At 45.2% G+C, this 11,680-nt stretch overlaps 1 pseudogene; it reads left to right on the top strand.

Moving 5' to 3' along the window:
• Positions 1-3,564: 3,564 nt before the first annotated feature.
• Positions 3,565-10,746, top strand: LOC129024197 (sal-like protein 4; annotated as a pseudogene).
• The last annotated feature ends 934 nt before the right edge of the window (positions 10,747-11,680 follow it).

Raw genomic sequence — 11,680 nt, forward strand, 5'->3', positions numbered from 1 at the left:
TTCTAAATGGGGAAGGTATCAGGTTAAGCGGAATCCCAGCCATGCTATCTACCTTACCTGGAGCTGTTCAGTATACTTTCTGTCCCTCTACTTTCTGTGTTTCTGTTCCGGGTTAGATAGATACCCCACCAGTTATTACACTTATCTGTGGAAATTTAATCTCTCTAATTTTTTTTTTTTTTTGAGACAGAGTCTCACTCTGTCATCCAGGCTGGAATGCAATAGTGTGATCTCGGCTCACTGCAACCTCCACCTCCCGGGTTCAAGCAATTCTCCTGCCTCAGCCTCCTGAGTAACTGGGATTACAGGCACGTACCACCATACCCGGCTAATTTTTGTATTTTTAGTAGAGACAGGGTTTCACCATGTTGGTCAGGCTGATCTTGAACTCCTGACCTCAAGTGATCCACCCACCTCGGCCTCTCAAAGTACTGGGATTACAGGCGTGAGCCAATGCGCCTGGCCTAATCTCTCTAATTCTAAAATAAAAATATTAGGCCAGGCATGGTGGCTCACACCTATAATCCCAAGACTTTAGGAGGTCAAGGCAAGAGGGAGTTCAAGACCAGCCTGGGCAACATGGTGAAACCCCATCTCTACAAAGAATACAAAAATTTGCCAGGCATGGTGGCACATGCCTGTGGTCCCAGCTACTCGGGAGACCGAGGTGGGAGGATCACTTGAGCCTGGAAGGTCAAGGCTGATGTGAGCCATGATCACACCACTGCACTCCATCCTGGATGACAGAGAGACTCTGTCTCAAATAAATACATAAAATAAAAAGTCTTCTCTTCACCCTTACTAAATCTATTCCTATCTAACAATAGCTTAATCGGTTGTGCATGTACACTGACTGGTGTATAGGCTGCTCAGGCTGCCATAACAAAATACCACAGACTCACTGGCTTAAACAACACAAATGTATTTTCTCAGAGTTCTGGAGACTGGAAGTCCCAGATCAAGGTGCCAGCCAGTTTGATTACTTGAGAGTGCCCTCTTCCTGGCTTACAGAAAGCCTCCTTTTTATGAAATAGGAAAGAAGAAACAGCAGCACCCTATTCTCGCGCCCTTTAACCAAGGAAGTGCTGAGATGCTAGTAAAGTCTTGTATCAAAGCAAACAAATACCACAACGTTGATTTGTCTTCTTTGAATCCCCATTCCTCCTAATATCCACTAGGTCAAAACTCTGCCTGGGAGACTGGAATACAGACATTGGCCTACCCTGTCCTATTCTGATTGCAGGTTCACAGGAAAGTGGCAACTATGTCCATTTAACTCACTCTCTATGGTATTGTTGGGCAGAGAAGCATTTAAATGCTTTTGATGACAATGATTATAGAGAAAAATGAAATATAAATGGCTACTGACAAGTCTCATTGTAGCAACTTTTATAACCCCATTATTAAGGAGATGAATATTTTCATATTCCTAAACAAGAGGTAATAACATGTCTAAAGCCTCTTTGCCCCTCACTTATTTTGTTAAAATGCTATTCTCATTTATTCTCCATCTTTTCCCCCTTGGTGTGCATTAGTTACTATGGAAACATCAGGATACCATAGTTTGAGCTTATCAACATTCTCAAGTTCTATTAGAGTTTGAAGGCAATTTATATCAAGGTGTTGGAGAGGGGGGTTGTTGCTGAGGCTTACAAATGAATGAAAGAGAAAATAAAATGTATGGCACAGCCAGACAAACACAGGCCTTATTCAGAAAGCACCAGAGAAGGGTTAGGAGTTCATCTCATCTGCCCAATCAATTTATCTACCAGAATCCTGACTGTAATCAATGAGGTCTATCAAGTAAAGATATTTATGTATAACAACACCACCATGGGTTCTTTCAACTCAGAGCTTTAGCGGAACAGTTTTAAAAATTAGTCGAGTGACTGAACCACACACACTACGGAATTTATTATATGCACATTACTGAGTAATTGACTTCATTATAAACAAAGACACACACACACCAAGTACATTGAATACGAAGTCCACATTCCAACCATCAGATTAACCAACCTACATGTATCTGTATCTATTCTTTCTGCCGTTCATCCTATTACAATATATGAGAGTCCCAGAAGAGTTCAACCACTTTTATGATTTCAACTATCACCCATATGCTGAAGATTCCCAAATAGATATTTTTATCCCAGACCTTTGCCCACTTGCGTGTGGGTATCTAGTATAAGTCTCCACCACAATGCCTCACATACAATTAAAACTGAATTTATCTTGTGTATTAGTCAAGGTTCCTGAGGGTTCTCCAGGATATATATAACGAGAGAGACAGAGATTTATTATAAGGAATTGGCTCATGCAGTGATGGAGACTGAGAAGTCCCATGATGTGCCATCTGCAAGCCGGAGATCCGAGACAGCTGGTGGTATAGTTCCAGTCCAAGGCTCCTGAGAACAGGAGAAGCAAGGTGTAAGTTCCAGTTCAACTGCAAGAGAAGACCAATGTCCCAGCTCAGAAACAGTCAGGCAGAGAAAATGAATTCTCCCTTACCCTGCCTTTTGTTCTATAAAGGCCTCCAACAGATTGGAAGAGACTCACCCACACTGAGGAAGGCAATCAGTTTTACTTGCTCTATCAATGTAAGTGTTAATCTCATCTAGAACCACTCTCACAGACACCCCCAGAATAATGTTTAGCCAAATATCTGGACACCCTTTGTTCCACTCAAGTTGACACATAAAATTAACCACCACATCATCTCCCCACTTGAACTAGATAGTACCCCATATTCTTTACTCCAGTCATCATATCACATCCACCCAATCACTCAATCTAGAACCCTTCAAATCACCTTTGCCTCCTCCCTCTCCCTTTTTCACTGTATTAGGTTAATCACTAAGTCCTACAATTTTTTTTTTTTTTTTTTTTGAGATGGAGTCTCACTCTGTTACCCAGGCTGGAGTGCAATGGTGCAATTTCGGCTCACTGCAACCTCCGCCTCCTGGATTCAAGAGATTCTCCTGCCTCAGCCTCCCAAGTAGCTGGAAGTACAGGCACCCGCCATCATGCCTGGCTAATTTTTGTAGTTTTGTAGAGATGGGGTTTCACCATGTTGGCTAGGCTGGTCTTGAACTACTGACCTCAGGTGACCTGCCTACCTTGGCCTCCCAAGTGCTGGGATTACAGGTGTGAGCCATTGCGCCCAGCCAAGTCCTGCAAATTTTACCTTCTAAAAAATTCCTCAAATTTGTCCCTGCCTTGGCTGGGCGTTGTGGTTCATGCCTGTAATCCCAGAACTTTGGGACGCCGGGGCAGGTGGATCACGAGGTCAGGAGTTTGAGACCAGCCCGGCCAACATAGTGAAACCCCCGTCTCTACTAAAGATACAAAAAAATTAGCTGGGCGTTGTGGCATGCACCTGTAATCCCAGCTACATAGGAGGCTGAGGCAGGAGAATCGCTTGAACCTGGAAGGCAGAGGTTGCAGTGAGCCGAGATCTCGCCATCACCCTCCAGCCTGGGCGACAGGGCAAGACTCCATCTCAAAAAATAAATAAATAAATAAATAAAAATATTTGTCCCTGCCTGTATATTTCTGTCACCCATGCCGGAGTACAGTGGCGCGATCACAGTTCACTGCAGCCTCAACCTCCCGGACTCAAGCTATCCTCACACCTCAATTTCACTAGTAGCTAGGAACACATGTGCACTCCACTGCCACCACACCCGACGAATTTTTTAATTTTCATAGAGATGGGATCTCCCATGTTGCCCAGGGTGGTCTTGAACTTCTGAGCTCAAGCGATCCTCCCACCTTGGCCCCCCAAAGTGCTGGAATTACAGACATAAGCCACTGCACCTGGCTTATATTTCTTTTTTGACATTATCTATTAATGCTATGAGAGACGAGGAATTTTTTTTGAGACAGTCTCACTCTGTCACCCAGGCTGGAGTGCAGTGGCATCATCATGGCTCACTGCCACCTTGACCTCCCCAGGCTCAGGTGATCTTCCTGCCTCAATCTCCTGAGTAGCTGGGACCACAGTCGTGCACCATCACATCTGACTGATTTTTGTATATTTTTTGTTGTTGTTGTAGAGATGGGGTTTCATCAGTTGCCCAGGCTGATCTCAAACTCCTGGGCTCAAGGGATCTGCCCACCTCAGCCTCCCAAAGTGCTGGGATTACAGGTGTGAGCCACCATGCCCAGCCAGAGATGAGGATTAAGCTCAATTCCACCATTCCTACCTTCCATCCACCCCTTCCAATAAAGTTGTAGCATTATTTTTATTTCCTCTAATAGATATCTTTTTCACTTTAAATAACATACATCCACTTATATTTTCTGTTTAATCAACCATAGAGAGTATCTCCTTAACGGCTTACTTTGCAAGATGAAGACATATTAGTGTTCTATATTTCTCTCTAGCCTTCCTTACCCCTACCTCCCAACCTATATCCATTTCTCCACATCTCTATGTTCACCCTTTTCCAAGCGATCATCTTAACAAGCCAGGTGCTCCAATGAACCACCCAGGGAATGGTGATGAAGTGAATGAGGACAAAGTGATGGTAAAGCAGCTTCATGGGTAGGAAACTCACATCTCTAAGAAATGTTGTGCAGAACTCGTTAGCATCTCTGAGTTCTTGGAACATAAGAAAAAATCGCACTAAAAATCCACCTGTCCTCACCATGAATGACAACGAGGAGTCAGTGCCTTCAGAAGACTTTTGTGCAGCTGTACCAAGCCACCAGCCACCCAGTTCAAGCAGCGACAGTCCCAAGGAAAATGGTGGCAGCTAAGGGGACATAAAGGAGAAGCTGGGCGCAGAGTCTGTCTTGCACTTAAAGACAGAGACTGCCCTACCATCCACACTCCAGAACATAAGCTATTTACCCAAAGGCAAAGTGGCCAATATTAATTTGACTCTTCAGGCATTACAAGGAGACAAGGGAGTGGTAAATCAGTGGAGCTCATATGTGCTGCTGGCCCCTCTGCCCAGCGCCAACAGCATTTTTTCAACGACAGCAGATCTAGCTCACTGAGCAGATTTGCATTCAAGTGAACTCGTGGGCCTCCCACACTCTCCACTCAGGCTAATACCCTGAAGACCTTAGATAGCCACATGTCCAAGCAAGTTTCTGCAGCTGTGGCTTTGCTCAGCCAGAAAGCTGGAAGCCAAGGTCTGTCTCTGGACACCTTAAACAAGCCAAGCTATCTCATCAGCATCCCTTCTGCTGCCAGCTCTGTGACCCCATGGCTGACACCCTTCACCCTGAAGCTGGATAGGACACGGGTGCTCCTGAATATTGTGTCTCAGCTCCCAAGTGCTTTGCTACCTCAGGCTTGGGTTCTGTGCTCTTCCAGAGTCCTTTCTCTACTGTGGCATTATACCCATCCAAGAAAGAGAAAGATAAGCCACCAAACATCTGAGATGTATGTCGAACGCAAAGACGAGGCCATCCTCTACAAGCACAACTGTAAGAACTGTAGCAAGGTTTGGGAGACTGGTAGCTCCTTGCAGATCTATCCCCACATGCATACTGGAGAGAGACCCTTCATGTTCTCTGTGTGTGGTCATGGCTTCACCACCAAGGGTAACCTCAAGGTATACTTTCATCAATATCCCCAGGTGAAGGCAAACCCCCAGCTGTTTGCCAAGTTCCAGAACAAAATGGTGGTAGGCAATGGCACCCCATGCACTCTCTGTACCCATCCCCATAGATGAATCCAGTCTCTCTTTAGACAGCAAACTTGTCCTTGTAACAAGGACCCCCTCCATAGAGCTATCACAAAATCTTTCTTCAGGGGTTAACCCCAATGACCACAAGGGTGGCTCATTGTTGGGCCTTCTCCAGAAAGTAAGGGTGGACCCACACTCCCTGGGGTGGTGCCAAACCGTAATTCCCCAAGGGTTGGTGGCTTTCAAGGGAGTGGGACCACCAAGCCAGGGTCAGAGACCATGAAATTGCAGCAGCTGGTAGAAAACAGCAACAAGGCCACTTCTGACCCCAGTGAATGTCTCATTTGCCACCGAGTCTTAAGCTGCCAAAGTTCCTTCACAATGCATTACCTCCCTTGGGAAAACTGGCCTCCATACCTTGTCTACACAGTCCCTCTACAGGGTTCCTGATCGGTAAGTAAAAAATGTTGCTTTCTAACAGGCCCAGGAGCCCCAAGTTATCTTGGGACCTCAAGAGAAGAGGAAATTTAGGTATTTGATGGTACAAACCCATGGCTGGGTTCGGCTTTAAAAAAGTCTTATCTGGCCAGGCACGGTGGCTCACGCCTGTAATCCCAGCACTTTGGGAGGCCGAGGCGGGCAGATAACGAGGTCAGGAGATTGAGACCATCCTGGCTAACACTGTGAAACCCCATCTCTACTTAAAAAATACAAAAAATTAGCCGGGCATGGTGGCACATGCCTGTAGTCCCAGCTACTCAGGAGGCTGAGGCGGGAGAATTGCTTGAACCCGGGGGCAGAGGTTGCAGTGAGCTGAGATTGCGCCACTGCACTCCAGCCTGGGCAACAGAGCAAGACTCTACCTCAAAAAAAAAAAAAGTGTTATCGAAGATTTCTTAAGGAACAGAGTTCCATCAAAGACAATTTTAAAAGCCTATGTTAAAAATAATTATTCTTGAAGTCAAGGCAGGAGGATCACTTGAGGTCAGGAGTTCAAGACCAGCCAGGCTGATATGGTGAGACCCTGTCTCTACTAAAAATAGAAAAATTAGCTGGGCGTGGCAGCATGTGCCTGTAATCCCAGCTACTTGGAAGGTTGAGACATAAGAATCGCTTGAACTCAGGAGGCGAAGGTTGCAGTGAGCCAAGATCGTGCCACTGCACTCCAGCCTAGGCGATACAGTGAGACTCTATCTCAAAAAAAAAAAAAAAAACTAACAATTATTATTATTATTGCTACACTTCATACAAATAATCAGGCCAAGTATAATAAAGCAAATCAGTCTTACCATGATTTGTCTTTAGTAAAAATGGGAGACTGGAGAGAGAAAAATTGTTTCAAGAACAATGGTACACCTGTTATTAAATTATAGTCTCATTCATTGTTTTTAAGGGTTTTTTTTCCTGCAATTTACACTAACCATGCTTATTCCTGTGAACCAACCAGTGATCTCTGGCTGCTGCTCAGAAGAAACAAGAGGGGTGGGTAATGTAAAAATCTGGGTCAGTATTCTAATTCTGGGCACATATTAGAATCAGCTAGCGACACCATATCAGCTTGGTTTCAACAATTGCCCAGTTCGTGGAAAGCTTTCTTATTCAGTTCACTTGGAATAATTTTACTTACCTTGTTTTACTGTTGTGGAAAATATTGCTGTTGTACTCTTTGTGTAGGAATGCAGGATAAGCTTACTCAACATTTTCTTAAATTGAATACTTACTTCAGATATCACCTTTTGTCAGAACTCAAGAGTTATGGATGGCCCTCACCATACTTACACTTTCTGACTGAGCTCTTCTCTACCCTAAATACAAGAGACCCTAATAGGTAGGCAGGAATATCATTGCCCAATTCAGCCTGAAGAAGTTACAGAAGATGGATCTTTGTCCCTCTATAACCCTTAAGATTAAGGGTTCCTGGCCAGACACGGAGGCTCACAGCTGTAATCCCAGCACTTTGGGAGGCCAAGGAGGGTGAATCACCTGAGCTCACGAGTTTGACACCAGCCTGGCCAACATGGCAAAACCCCATCTCTACTAAAAATACAAAAATTAGCCGGGCATGGTGGCACGCACATGTGGTCCCAGATACCTGGCAGGCTGAGGCAGGAGAATCACTTGAACTCGGGAGGCGAAGGTTGCAGAGGGCTGAGATTATGCCACTGCACTCCAGCCTGGGTGACAGAGCAAGCCTCCGTCTCAAAAAAAAAATTAATAAATAATAATAATAATAATAATAAAAGATTAAGGATCCCTTTGTAAAAGGCAGGGGAGAAATATGTCAGAGGTGTTCAAACCAGAGTGCCTCCATCCTGAATAGGGGCTGGGTAAAATGAGGCTGAGATCTACTGGGCTGCATTCCCAGGAGGTTAAGCATTCTAAGTCACAGGATGAGATAGGATGTTGGCACAAGATACAGGTCACAAAGACCTTGCTGATAAAACAACGTGTGGTAAAGAAGCAGACCAAATCCCACCCAAACCAAGATGGTGAGGAAAGTAACCTCTGGTCATCCTCACTGCTCATTATATGCTAATTATAATACATTAGCATGCTAAAAGACATTCCCACCAGCACCATGACAGTTTACAAATGCCAAGGCAATGTCAGGAAGTTACCATGTATGGTCTAAAAGGGGGAGGAACCCTCAGTTCCAAGAGTTGCCCACCACTTTCCCGGAAAACTCGTGAAAAACCCGCCACTTGTTTAGCATGTAGTCAAGAAATAACAACAAAAATAGCCAACCAGCAGCCCTCAGGGCTGCTCTGCCTATGGAGTAGCCATTCTTTTATTCCTTTACTTTAATAAATTTGCTCTCACTTGGAAAAAAAACATACATTACCACACCCACACTGGGGAGAGACCCATCCAATGTGAAATCTGTGGACAAGCTTTTTGTACCAAAGGCAACGTAAGGACACTTCTCAGGGTTCACGGAACCAACTCATCCATAAGTACATACCCTATTAGTCAAAAGAAATTTACCAACGTGGTCATGTTGCAACAACATATTTGGATGAACATGGGCACTCAGATTCCCAGCATGTCCCCGCCAGAGAATCCCTGTGATTTTAGGGGTCCTGAGCCAATGATGGTCAGTGAGAACGGTAATACAAGTGCCATCTGCCATGATGATGTTGAAAGAAGATGCCACTGTGGACAAAGTCAGCTCCCAGGATGCCCCCAGTAGCTACTCAAAGGTCCTCACACCTCTTCTTAGCATCCACTTAATATAACCCACTCTAGGGTTTGCCCTGAAGGCTTCCCTAGCAGTCACCAGGAAAGTGGGTCCTGTTCCTTCTAGCCTGCAGAGGCAGAGCAGCTGAAAAAACGATTCAGTGGAGAGCAACAGTTTAACGACTCATTCTCACTGATGGGACACCAGGACTATTAGCCAAACTCCAGATGCTGTGGAAACCACATCCTTCCGGGCACGCTCCCTGGCAAGTAGCCAAGCAGAAAGCATTTTGTCAAAGTCTCCAGATGCTGGGGGCAAAGCTGAGCACCCCAAGAACAGCCACACTGAGATGGGCTGTCTCCCATCAACGTTTTTCTGAGCCCAGTCAACCTATGTCAAAGTTCAAGTTTTAACATTCTTGGTGGCTAGTGCTTGTAATCTCAGCTACTAATGAGGCTGGGGCAGAAGGATCACTTGAGCCCAGAAGTTCAAGGTTGTGGTAAACTATGATTGTGCCACTGCACTCCAGCCTGTGCAAAAAGGAGAGACCCTGTCTCTAAAAAATAAAAATGAAAAGTTGAAGTTCCTGGCGATACAGATAGGAGACAGGGAAATACTGGATAGAAGAGGGCAGTTCCCCAGCAAAGGCCCCACCCTCAAGCCTGGATACCCACAGCCCTAAGTGAGAACAGGCATTCCTGTTTTTGTGCCGAAAATGTTGCCTTTTGGCCCATCACACCCCCTATCCTGTACCCATATAAACCCCAAACCCGAGGCTCCAGAAGCAGGAGATGAGGAGATGAGCAGACAAATGGCAGAATGGCACAGCACAGGAGAGAAGAGAAGAAACGTCAGGAGGAGTTTGGCTGGAGGTGGTCGGAGAATCAGCCACTGGATGGCCAAACTCCAGGGGAAGATCATCTTCCCACTCCATCCCCTGTCCAGCTCCTCATCTATCCCACTGAGAGCCACCTCCACCACCCAATAAAACCCTGCATTCTCCATCCTTCAAGTCCATGTGTGACCTGATTCTTCCAGGATTCTGGACAACAGCTCAGGATACAGAAAGCTGTCACACTGGCCCTCTGCCTTTGCAGAAAGGCAGAGGGTCCATTGAGCTGATTAACACTTAAGCCATCTGCAGATGGCAAGGCTAAAAGAGCGCACTGTAACACACACCCACTTGGGCTCCTGCACCTGTCTGTCTGTGTACTCCCCCTCCTGTAAGAGGTTTGAGCAGCAGTGGCGACCAAACAGACAAGCCACACCCATCACATGTCCTGTGAGGGGGGTCAGGGAACTCTCCCGTTTCACTGGCACATTTGTTGGATCCTCAATCATGTCCCTGGTATTAGCGGCCCAGCCACACTGACAGGCCAAGCAACACAGCTGCACACAGTGTGAGAAGAACTTCTCATCCACTAGTGCTCTTCAGATTCACAAGTGGACTCACACTAGAGAATAGCCTTTTGTGTGTAGCATACACGGGCAAGCTTTTACCACCAAAGGCAACTTGAAGGTCCACTGTATGACTCATGGACAAACAATAACTCAGCACACCAGAGAAGGAAGCTAGCCACTGAGAACACTATGGCTCAATTAGGTATGAATGGAAAGAATCTCAGAAATGTTTACCGGAAATCCTGGCCCCTTCAGTGAAGGTGGTGGAACCAATACACCAACATGATCAACAGTGGTCTTGCCATGAAGACTAGCAAGATCTCTATGACCCAGAGTGGTGGTGTTCCCACCCTCCCAGTTTCTGTGGGGGCCAACTCTGCTGTGAATAACACTGCTGAGTCCAAGATGGGTGGCTCCCAGTCAGGTATCAGTGCCAATGTAGAAAAACCAGGTGCTACTGAGACTGTTCCCCCACACCGGTTCCCTCACTTCCTGGAAGAAAACAAGATTGTGGTCAGCTAAGCTAAAGGGGAACTTGCCTGGAAGAAGAAATGTAGACAGAGTGAAATGTCTAGACCATGCTTGTTCAACCCTCAGCCCACAGGCCACATGCAGCCCAGGGCAGCTTTGAATGTGGCCCAACACAAATTCGTGAAGTTTCTCAAAACATTCTGAGATTTTTTTGCGATTTTTTTTTTAAGCTCATCGGCTATTGTTAGTGTTCGTGTATTTTATGTGTGGCCCAAGACAATTCTTCTTCCAAGGTGGCCCAGGGAAGCCAAAAGATTGGACACCCCTAGTCTAGACTGTGCTTTTTATTCTTTTATTATTTTTTATTTGTATAAATTTATGGGGTACAAGTGTAATTTTGTTACCTGCATAGATTGTGTAGTGGTGAAGTCAGGACTTTTAGGGTATTGATCACCCAAATAACCTACATTGTACCCCTTAAGTAATCACTCATTATCCACCCCTTGCCTTACCCTTCCAAGTCTCTGTTGTCTATCATTCCACACATTACCTCCATGTGTACACTTTATTTAGCTCCCACTTATAAGTGAGAACATGTGATATTTGTCTTTCTGTGCCTGGCTTGTTTCACCAAAGTTAATGGCCTCCAGTTCCATCCATGTTGCTGCAAAAGACATGATTGCATTCTTTTTATGGCTGCATAGTATTCCATGATGTATACATACCACAGTTTCTTTATCTAATCCTCCGTTGATGGACACTTAGGTTGATTCCTTATCTTTGCTATTGTGAATAGTGCTGTGATAAACATACTATCGCAGGTGTCTTTTTGATATAATGATTTATTTTTCTTTGGGTAGATACCCGGTAGTGGGATTGCTGGATGGAAAGTAGTTGCCTTTTTAGTTCTTTGAGAAATCTCCATACAGTTTTCCATAGAGGTTACACTAATTTACATTCCCACCAACAGTATATAAGAGTTCAT

The sequence above is a fragment of the Pongo pygmaeus genome, chromosome X (genome assembly GCF_028885625.2).
Source record: "Pongo pygmaeus isolate AG05252 chromosome X, NHGRI_mPonPyg2-v2.0_pri, whole genome shotgun sequence".
Taxonomy (NCBI): Eukaryota; Metazoa; Chordata; class Mammalia; order Primates; family Hominidae; genus Pongo; species Pongo pygmaeus.